This window comes from Rutilus rutilus (assembly GCF_951802725.1).
Source record: "Rutilus rutilus genome assembly, chromosome: 11".
NCBI lineage: Eukaryota > Metazoa > Chordata > Actinopteri > Cypriniformes > Leuciscidae > Rutilus > Rutilus rutilus.
This window is the reverse complement of record NC_140216.1, coordinates 43,773,286-43,783,530: the sequence shown is the minus strand read 5'-3', so window position 1 is coordinate 43,783,530 and position 10,245 is coordinate 43,773,286.

Below are 10,245 nucleotides of genomic sequence, written 5' to 3'. Positions count from 1 at the left end.
CTCTCAAATTCAAATTCAAATGAGCTTTATTGGCATGACTTGTACAGTATTGCCAAAACATTGGCCATTACATAAATGGACATTACATACACAAATAATCAATAAATTCAATAAATCAATCAGTAAACAAATGCATGAATACATGTATATAAACAAGAGAAAGAAAAAAAGAAAAGAAAAAAAACAACACCTTTGTACATTTGTACCAACATTCAGACAAGATAAGAATGATTCTGACTGTAGTTTTGTCCACTGGCTGACTCTCGTAGTTTGTGGCAGGCTGTTACATATTTTGCTGCTGTTGTGATTGAGCTGGAGTTCTCTCCCAGAATATGCTTTAATTTTTCTGCATTTGGTAATGCCATAAAATTTGGTTCTAGTTGTTGGAATCTAGTGAAATAGTCCGATCTAATGCTGTGATAGTGATCACAGTGTATCAGGAAGTGTTCTTCTGTCTCCACCTCTCTCTGAGAGCACAGTGAACACAGTCTCTGTTCACACACACACACACACACACACACACACACACACACACACACACACACACACACACACACACACACACCTCTCTACAGCCAGACACAGTGGTCACTCAGCCTGTACTTGGTCAGGGTCTTTCTCACTTTATGCTCTTTCACACAGCTCAGGTATTCTGCTGGTTTATAATCTCTTTTCAGGTGTAAATACAGTTCCATCTTCTTTTGTGATTTAGTAGCATCTTTCCAATAGGTAATGTAATTTTGTTTTTGTAATTGTATAATTTGGTTGGGCCAGATAGTGCTGTGCTGGTCTGGCTGTAGTTTCAGCATCAGCTGTGAGAGTGCGCTCCGGTGCCGGTTCTGCTCCTGACACCACAGGGCCTCAGCCTGGTATGAGCTCGGGTCACTGCGCTCCGGTGCCGGTTCTGCTCCTGACACCGCAGGGCCTCAGCCTGGTATGAGCTCGGGTCACTGCGCTCCGGTGCCGGTTCTGCTCCTGACACCGCAGGGCTTCAGCCTGGTATGAGCTCGGGTCACTGCGCTCTGGTGCCGGTTCTGCTCCTGACACCGCAGGGCTTCAGCCTGGTATGAGCTCGGGTCACTGCGCTCCAGTGCCGGTTCTGCTCCTGACACCACAGGGCCTCAGCCTGGTATGAGCTCGGGTCACTGCGCTCCGGTGCCGGTTCTGCTCCTGACACCGCAGGGCCTCAGCTGGTATGAGCTCGGGTCACTGCGCTCCGGTGCCGGTTCTGCTCCTGACACCGCAGGGCTTCAGCTGGTATGAGCTCGGGTCACTGCGCTCCGGTGCCGGTTCTGCTCCTGACACCGCAGGGCTTCAGCCTGGTATTAGCTCGGGTCACTGCGCTCCGGTGCCGGTTCTGCTCCTGACACCGCAGGGCCTCAGCCTGGTATGAGCTCGGGTCACTGCGCTCCGGTGCCGGTTCTGCTCCTGACACCGCAGGGCTTCAGCTGGTATGAGCTCGGGTCACTGCGCTCCGGTGCCGGTTCTGCTCCTGACACCGCAGGGCCTCAGCCTGGTATGAGCTCGGGTCACTGCGCTCCGGTGCCGGTTCTGCTCCTGACACCGCAGGGCTTCAGCTGGTATGAGCTCGGGTCACTGCGCTCCGGTGCCGGTACTGCTCCTGACACCGCAGGGCCTCAGCTGGTATGAGCTCGGGTCACTGCGCTCCGGTGCCGGTACTGCTCCTGACACCGCAGCGCTTCAGCCTGGTATGAGCTCGGGTCACTGCGCTCCGGTGCCGGTTCTGCTCCTGACACCGCAGGGCCTCAGCTGGTATGAGCTCGGGTCACTGCGCTCCGGTGCCGGTACTGCTCCTGACACCGCAGGGCCTCAGCTGGTATGAGCTCGGGTCACTGCGCTCCGGTGCCGGTTCTGCTCCTGACACCGCAGGGCTTCAGCTGGTATGAGCTCGGGTCACTGCGCTCCGGTGCCGGTACTGCTCCTGACACCGCAGCGCTTCAGCCTGGTATGAGCTCGGGTCACTGCGCTTCAGGTGCCGGTTCTGCTCCTGACACCGCAGGGCTTCAGCTGGTATGAGCTCGGGTCACTGCGCTCCGGTGCCGGTTCTGCTCCTGACACCGCAGGGCTTCAGCTGGTATGAGCTCGGGTCACTGCGCTCCGGTGCCGGTTCTGCTCCTGACACCGCAGGGCTTCAGCTGGTATGAGCTCGGGTCACTGCGCTCCGGTGCCGGTTCTGCTCCTGACACCGCAGGGCTTCAGCCTGGTATGAGCTCGGGTCACTGCGCTCCGGTGCCGGTTCTGCTCCTGACACCGCAGGGCTTCAGCCTGGTATGAGCTCGGGTCACTGCGCTCCGGTGCCGGTTCTGCTCCTGACACCGCAGGGCCTCAGCTGGTATGAGCTCGGGTCACTGCGCTCCGGTGCCGGTTCTGCTCCTGACACCGCAGGGCCTCAGCCTGGTATGAGCTCGGGTCACTGCGCTCCGGGGCCGGTTCTGCTCCTGACACCGCAGGGCTTCAGCCTGGTATGAGCTCGGGTCACTGCGCTCCGGTGCCGGTTCTGCTCCTGACACCGCAGGGCTTCAGCCTGGTATGAGCTCGGGTCACTGCGCTCCGGGGCCGGTTCTGCTCCTGACACCGCAGGGCTTCAGCCTGGTATGAGCTCGGGTCACTGCGCTCCGGGGCCGGTTCTGCTCCTGACACCGCAGGGCTTCAGCCTGGTATGAGCTCGGGTCACTGCGCTCCGGTGCCGGTTCTGCTCCTGACACCGCAGGGCTTCAGCCTGGTATGAGCTCGGGTCACTGCGCTCCGGGGCCGGTTCTGCTCCTGACACCGCAGGGCTTCAGCCTGGTATGAGCTCGGGTCACTGCGCTCCGGGGCCGGTTCTGCTCCTGACACCGCAGGGCTTCAGCCTGGTATGAGCTCGGGTCACTGCGCTCCAGTGCCGGTTCTGCTCCTGACACCGCAGGGCTTCAGCCTGGTATGAGCTCGGGTCACTGCGCTCCGGGGCCGGTTCTGCTCCTGACACCGCAGGGCTTCAGCCTGGTATGAGCTCGGGTCACTGCGCTCCAGTGCCGGTTCTGCTCCTGACACCGCAGGGCTTCAGCCTGGTATGAGCTCGGGTCACTGCGCTCCGGGGCCGGTTCTGCTCCTGACACCGCAGGGCTTCAGCCTGGTATGAGCTCGGGTCACTGCGCTCCGGGGCCGGTTCTGCTCCTGACACCGCAGGGCTTCAGCCTGGTATGAGCTCGGGTCACTGCGCTCCAGTGCCGGTTCTGCTCCTGACACCGCAGGGCTTCAGCCTGGTATGAGCTCGGGTCACTGCGCTCCGGGGCCGGTTCTGCTCCTGACACCGCAGGGCTTCAGCCTGGTATGAGCTCGGGTCACTGCGCTCCGGTGCCGGTTCTGCTCCTGACACCGCAGGGCTTCAGCTGGTATGAGCTCGGGTCACTGCGCTCCGGTGCCGGTTCTGCTCCTGACACTGCAGGGCTTCAGCTGGTATGAGCTCGGGTCACTGCGCTCCGGTGCCGGTACTGCTCCTGACACCGCAGGGCTTCAGCCTGGTATGAGCTCGGGTCACTGCGCTCCGGGGCCGGTTCTGCTCCTGACACCGCAGGGCTTCAGCCTGGTATGAGCTCGGGTCACTGCGCTCCGGGGCCGGTTCTGCTCCTGACACCGCAGGGCTTCAGCCTGGTATGAGCTCGGGTCACTGCGCTCCGGTGCCGGTTCTGCTCCTGACACCGCAGGGCTTCAGCTGGTATGAGCTCGGGTCACTGCGCTCCGGTGCCGGTTCTGCTCCTGACACTGCAGGGCTTCAGCTGGTATGAGCTCGGGTCACTGCGCTCCGGTGCCGGTACTGCTCCTGACACCGCAGGGCTTCAGCCTGGTATGAGCTCGGGTCACTGCGCTCCGGGGCCGGTTCTGCTCCTGACACCGCAGGGCTTCAGCCTGGTATGAGCTCGGGTCACTGCGCTCCGGTGCCGGTTCTGCTCCTGACACTGCAGGGCTTCAGCTGGTATGAGCTCGGGTCACTGCGCTCCGGTGCCGGTTCTGCTCCTGACACCGCAGGGCTTCAGCTGGTATGAGCTCGGGTCACTGCGCTCCGGTGCCGGTACTGCTCCTGACACCGCAGGGCTTCAGCCTGGTATGAGCTCGGGTCACTGCGCTCCGGTGCCGGTTCTGCTCCTGACACTGCAGGGCTTCAGCTGGTATGAGCTCGGGTCACTGCGCTCCGGTGCCGGTTCTGCTCCTGACACCGCAGGGCCTCAGCTGGTATGAGCTCGGGTCACTGCGCTCCGGTGCCGGTTCTGCTCCTGACACCGCAGGGCTTCAGCTGGTATGAGCTCGGGTCACTGCGCTTCAGGTGCTGGTAGAATTTCCTAGAGTTTATTTCCTATTTTTACAGCACATGTATTGTTTTTATACATGGTGTTTATCAAATCAAATGTTTTCCATCCAATCCCATTTTCCAGTAGTTTTAGGAAGAGTCCTTCATGCCAGATCGAATCGAAAGCCTTCTCAAAGTCAATAAAACAAGCGAAGACTTTTGATTTATTTTGGTATACATGTTTATCGATGATGGTGTGGAGGGTGTAGATGTGGTCAGATCTGAGTTCTGCAATCTTATATTAATTATCGTACAGAATATTTTCCCCAGGTTGCTATTGACACATATGCCTCTGTAATTGTTCGGCTCATAATTTGTCTCCTTGTTTAAAGATTGGTGTAATCAGGCCTTGGTTCCAGGAGTCGGGGAAATATCCTACACTCAAACCAATGTTGAATAATTTGATTATTGCGGTTTTGAATTTGTCGGTTGTGTATTTGATCATTTTGTTTAATATTCCATCGATGCCACATGCCTTGTTGGGTTTTAAAGCATGTAGTCTCTCTGTAAGCTCATTTACTGTGATTGGGAAATCTAGGGGGTTCTGATTGTCTTTAATTTTTTCTTTCAGGATTTCTAATTTGGTTTTTCATTCATTTCGAGCAGGATTTGTTTCAGTTGTTTTGTACAGATTTTCAAAGTGTGTCCTCCATATGTCCCCGTTTTGAATGGCCAATTCTTCCTGTTATGGTCTATAGAGAGTGTTACAGTTGTTCTCTCTCTCTCTCGCTCTCTCGCTCTCTCTCTTGCTCTCTCTCTCTCTCTCACACACACACACACACACACACAGTTGATCTCTCTCTCTCTCTCTCTCTCTCTCACACACACACACACACACACACACAGTTGTTCTCTCTCTCTCTCGCTCTCTCTCTTGCTCTCTCTCTCTCACACACACACACACACACACACACACACACACACACACACACACACACACACACACACACACACACACACACACACACACAGTTGATCTCTCTCTCTCTCTCTCTCTCTCTCTCTCTCTCACACACACACACACAGTTCATTATGCACTTGAAGCCGCACTTGAGTCGTGTGGATTATGGCTTTCCAGTGTGATATGATAGAAATAAACATGTACAAACATATTTATAAATGTATAGCCTATAATTCATCCATGTGCATTTATAAAATGTCTAATTATTTAAATAAAAATACATTTGAAATGGTTTTCGTTTACTAATAGAAATTATGCACACACATAAACACCTTATCGGAATGATCAAACTAACATAATGAATCATGATCTACAGTTCTTTCAGTCGCATGCGTTCCACCACTAGGTGTCGTAGTTTCGCGGGCGTGTTCTTGAGTGACATGGGTATGGAGAGAATCATGTGCCATAATTAAACAAACAAATCCAGCATTTTGTAAACAAACTCTATCTACTTCGCAAAGGAAAACTCGACTCGCAAACAAACAGAAAGCAATGTGCAAGTACAAAGGTCAGTTTGAGTGAAAATGCAGAGTAACAAATATGTATTGTGTTTTACAAATATAAATAAATGAGCCAAGATAATACTTCACAAATAAATACAAACTATCCTACAAATTGCATGTAACCTTTGAACAAATACCAAATCTAGTGGATACAAATGCATATCTGTCTGTTATGATTGTGTGACACTTGGCTTTTTATGAGATCTCTCGGCTCGATTCTCTCACAAATGCAGTTGAGGAACTTCCTCTTCTAGAACAGTAGATGGCGCTAAACTAGCGGATTAATTTAGCGCTAGTCTCCCGGGAGAAGCACTGATTTGAAACTTGCCTTTGCCAGAGCTGAGGAAAATGACCGGTGAACGGGTGTGTTTCTGTCTCACTGTATCTATAATTAACCTTTTTGAGGTTTTCTTTTGCAAAATGTTTATTACATATCTAGACAGAAATCCACATTAGCACTTACACTCACCTAAAGGATTATTAGGAACACCATACTAATACTGTGTTTGACCCCCTTTCGCCTTCAGAACTGCCTTAATTCTACGTGGCATTGATTCAACAAGGTGCTGAAAGCATTCTTTAGAAATGTTGGCCCATATTGATAGGATAGCATCTTGCAGTTGATGGAGATTTGTGGGATGCACATCCAGGGCACGAAGCTCCCGTTCCACCACATCCCAAAGATGCTCTATTGGGTTGAGATCTGGTGACTGTGGGGGCCATTTTAGTACAGTGAACTCATTGTCATGTTCAAGAAACCAATTTGAAATGATTCGAGCTTTGTGACATGGTGCATTATCCTGCTGGAAGTAGCCATCAGAGGATGGGTACATGGTGGCCATAAAGGGATGGACATGGTCAGAAACAATGCTCAGGTAGGCCGTGGCATTTAAACGATGCCCAATTGGCACTAAGGGGCCTAAAGTGTGCCAAGAAAACATCCCCCACACCATTACAACACCACCACCAGCCTGCACAGTGCTAACAAGGCATGATGGATCCATGTTCTCATTCTGTTTACGCCTTCTGTTAATTCTGACTCTACCATCTGAATGTCTCAACAGAAATCGAGACTCATCAGACCAGGCAACATTTTTCCAGTCTTCAACTGTCCAATTTTGGTGAGCTCGTGCAAATTGTAGCCTCTTTTTCCTATTTGTAGTGGAGATGAGTGGTACCCGGTGGGGTCTTCTGCTGTTGTAGCCCATCCGCCTCAAGGTTGTGCGTGTTGTGGCTTCACAAATGCTTTGCTGCATACCTCGGTTGTAACGAGTGGTTATTTCAGTCAAAGTTGCTCTTCTATCAGCTTGAATCAGTCTGCCCATTCTCCTCTGACCTCTAGCATCAACAAGGCATTTTCGCCCACAGGATTGCCGCATACTGGATGTTTTTCCCTTTTCACACCATTCTTTGTAAACCCTAGAAATGGTTGTGTGTGAAAATCCCAGTAACTGAACAGATTGTGAAATACTCAGACCGGCCCGTCTGGCACCAACAACCATGCCACGCTCAAAATTGCTTAAATCACCTTTCTTTCCCATTCTGACATTCAGTTTGGAGTTCAGGAGATTGTCTTGACCAGGGGCCGTATTCACAAAGAATTTTAAGGCTAAAAGTAGCTTCTAACTGGCGAATTTAGGAGCAACTCCTAAAAATAATGGGCATGTCTCTCATAACTTTAGGACTCCTAATTTTTTTGACTAAGAGTAATTCACGAAGCATTTTAGCCCTAAAAGTAGCACCTAAGCCTGGGACAGCTTAAAAGAAGTCGAGAGGACTCCTAACTCACTAAGACCTATTCACAAACCGCTTTTTGTGGTATTTCACATTGCGATGTTTTGAAATGCGTATGCGGCGGCTACAGGAGCTTCCAATCGCGAGGGAACAATTTTGCATTGTAGGCATAACTAGGGATGCAATAACGCCACCAACAACAAGCAAAACTAGGCTACTCATTCATTGCATGTAAACTAATTGTAACGTTTTATTGTGAATCAAATTAAAATGTTCTTCTCTTTGCAAACGTAGGCAGAGGCATATAGTGACAGATTAATTCAATAATGTTGCAAAGATATTGCATCAATCCATATGTTTCATTAGGCTACTATAGGCTATTTGTTTTGCCTTACTCTTTATTCATTTAGGCTATTTATTCAGTTATTCATCATCTTCCGTCCTTCGCACTACTTGTGTAGCGCACGCATTCTCAGACCTGTCACCTGTCACTCATCATCATAGTGGAGGTGTTTGGAATCATTCCCGCGTTACAATCATCAGCCAATCAAGGTGGTCACTTCAGTCAAGCTCGTGCATGAGTAATGACGTCATCCATAGCAACAAAGACTCACTCTTAGTTTAGGAGTTGTCATTTTTCTTTACTAAGAGTAGGTCTGAAAGGCGTTGTGAATAACTTTTAAGAGAAAACTCCTAGCTAAAATCTTTTAGTGCGATTTAGGAGTACTCCTAGTGGTAAGATAAAATGCTTTGTGAATACGGCCCCTGGACCACACCCCTAAATGCATTGAAGCAACTGCCATGTGATTGGTTGATTAGATAATTGCATTAATGAGAAATTGAACAGGTGTTCCTAATAATCCTTTAGGTGAGTGTATATATATATATATATGAAGAGTTCAGATTCAAAAGCCTCTAAGTGCCATCTGAAATTTTTATCAAGCTCGTATATTTAAGTTCAGTAATTTCACTTAAATAGCAATGAAAATGACCTATTAATTGTCATTTAAGTGGAACTACTGAACTTAAATATAGGAGCTTGATAAAAATTATCATTCTAGAAGAAAATTTCGGATGGCACTTAGAGGCTTTTGCATCTGAACTCTTCATATATAGAACAAACAATAACACAGATAATTATGCCAAAATGCCAGAAATGTCGAGTATCAGTATCAGTGATACTGTCATTCATTCATAAAAAAAGATGCTATTAAACAAATATTTAAAATATACTGTCTTTAAGTTGTTTCTAGGCCTACATTAATTTGGAGAGTAACTATGAAATTATTACAATATAAAAATATTAAAAACTCAAATGTTTTTAATCTCAATTAATTACAGAAAAAAAATTGAGTTTAATTAGTGTCACTGGCCTCACTGTTTTAATTGATCCAGCTATCCAGCCGCTAAACACTTCCACAATAAACTCCACGAAGGTGCAATTTATGCAGTTTAATCATGAAAAGTGTGAAACTACAAAGAAGATAAAAATACACAAACATGAATTTCACAAAATAGATAAATCATTAAATAAATGAGCATTCTCAAACACACAAGGCAAAGTACCAACCACAATACAGTTGTATCAACAGCATAGATTAATACTTTGCAAACTTGAGTAGAAAAAGGTAACAAACATGCTGAATTAAGTGCTACATTAAATGAAATGCTACATTACATAGCACAACAATAAAGAACTCAATGCTCACTTAACAAAATCAAACAGTCACTTACAGATATTGCATTTCAAAGGGCTTTGATAAGCAAGATGAAGATGGATGTCTGCAACAAAATAAAAGTCCTTGTTGAAACCGAAGTTTAAAGTCCAGCACACTCCCCGCCTGAGGTATGTAAAGACCTCACTTTAGTTTTTTTTCTCCAATATCTTAGGGGGAGTAAAGCAGAACCACTTCTGATATAGGGTGAATAAAGTTTTTCTGCACGCCTTCTCTGATAAATTTCAGCTCCACTTTCCTCACAAGACTATCTTTACTAGGTAGTGTTTTTGCAATGATAGCCATAGGCCACTGATTTTTCTCTGCTTGGCTATCTTTCATCAACACAATGTCTCCTTCCTTGAGACAAGGCTTCTTGTCTTGCCACTTCTGCCTACTCTGTAGAGTGGTAAGATACTCACGGCGCCATCTTGTCCAAAATGTTTCTGCAAGATTTTGAACTCTTTTCTACTCAGCCTTGAAAAGATCTTTATCTGTAAACTCGGCAAGAGGCGGAGGGATCGAACAGGTTTTCTGGGTCAACAGAATAGCAGGGGTGAGTATTAAAGGAACTTCAGGATCTGAAGATACTGGCACGAGAGGGCGTGCATTAATGATAGCAGAAACTTCAGCCATGAGGGTTACAAGAACGTCGTGTGTGAGATTCAGAGATTCAGATTCATCCTCCCCTCAATACGGTGCAGTCGTCCTGTCCCCTTTGCAGAAAAGCATCCCCAAAGAATGATGTTTCCACCTCCATGCTTCACGGTTGGGATGGTGTTCTTGGGGTTGTACTCATCCTTCTTCTTCCTCCAAACACGGCGAGTGGAGTTTAGACCAAAAAGCTCTATTTTTGTCTCATCAGACCACATGACCTTCTCCCATTCCTCCTCTGGATCATCCAGATGGTCATTGGCAAACTTCAGACAGGCCTGGACATGCGCTGGCTTGAGCAGGGGGACCTTGCGTGCGCTGCAGGATTTTAAT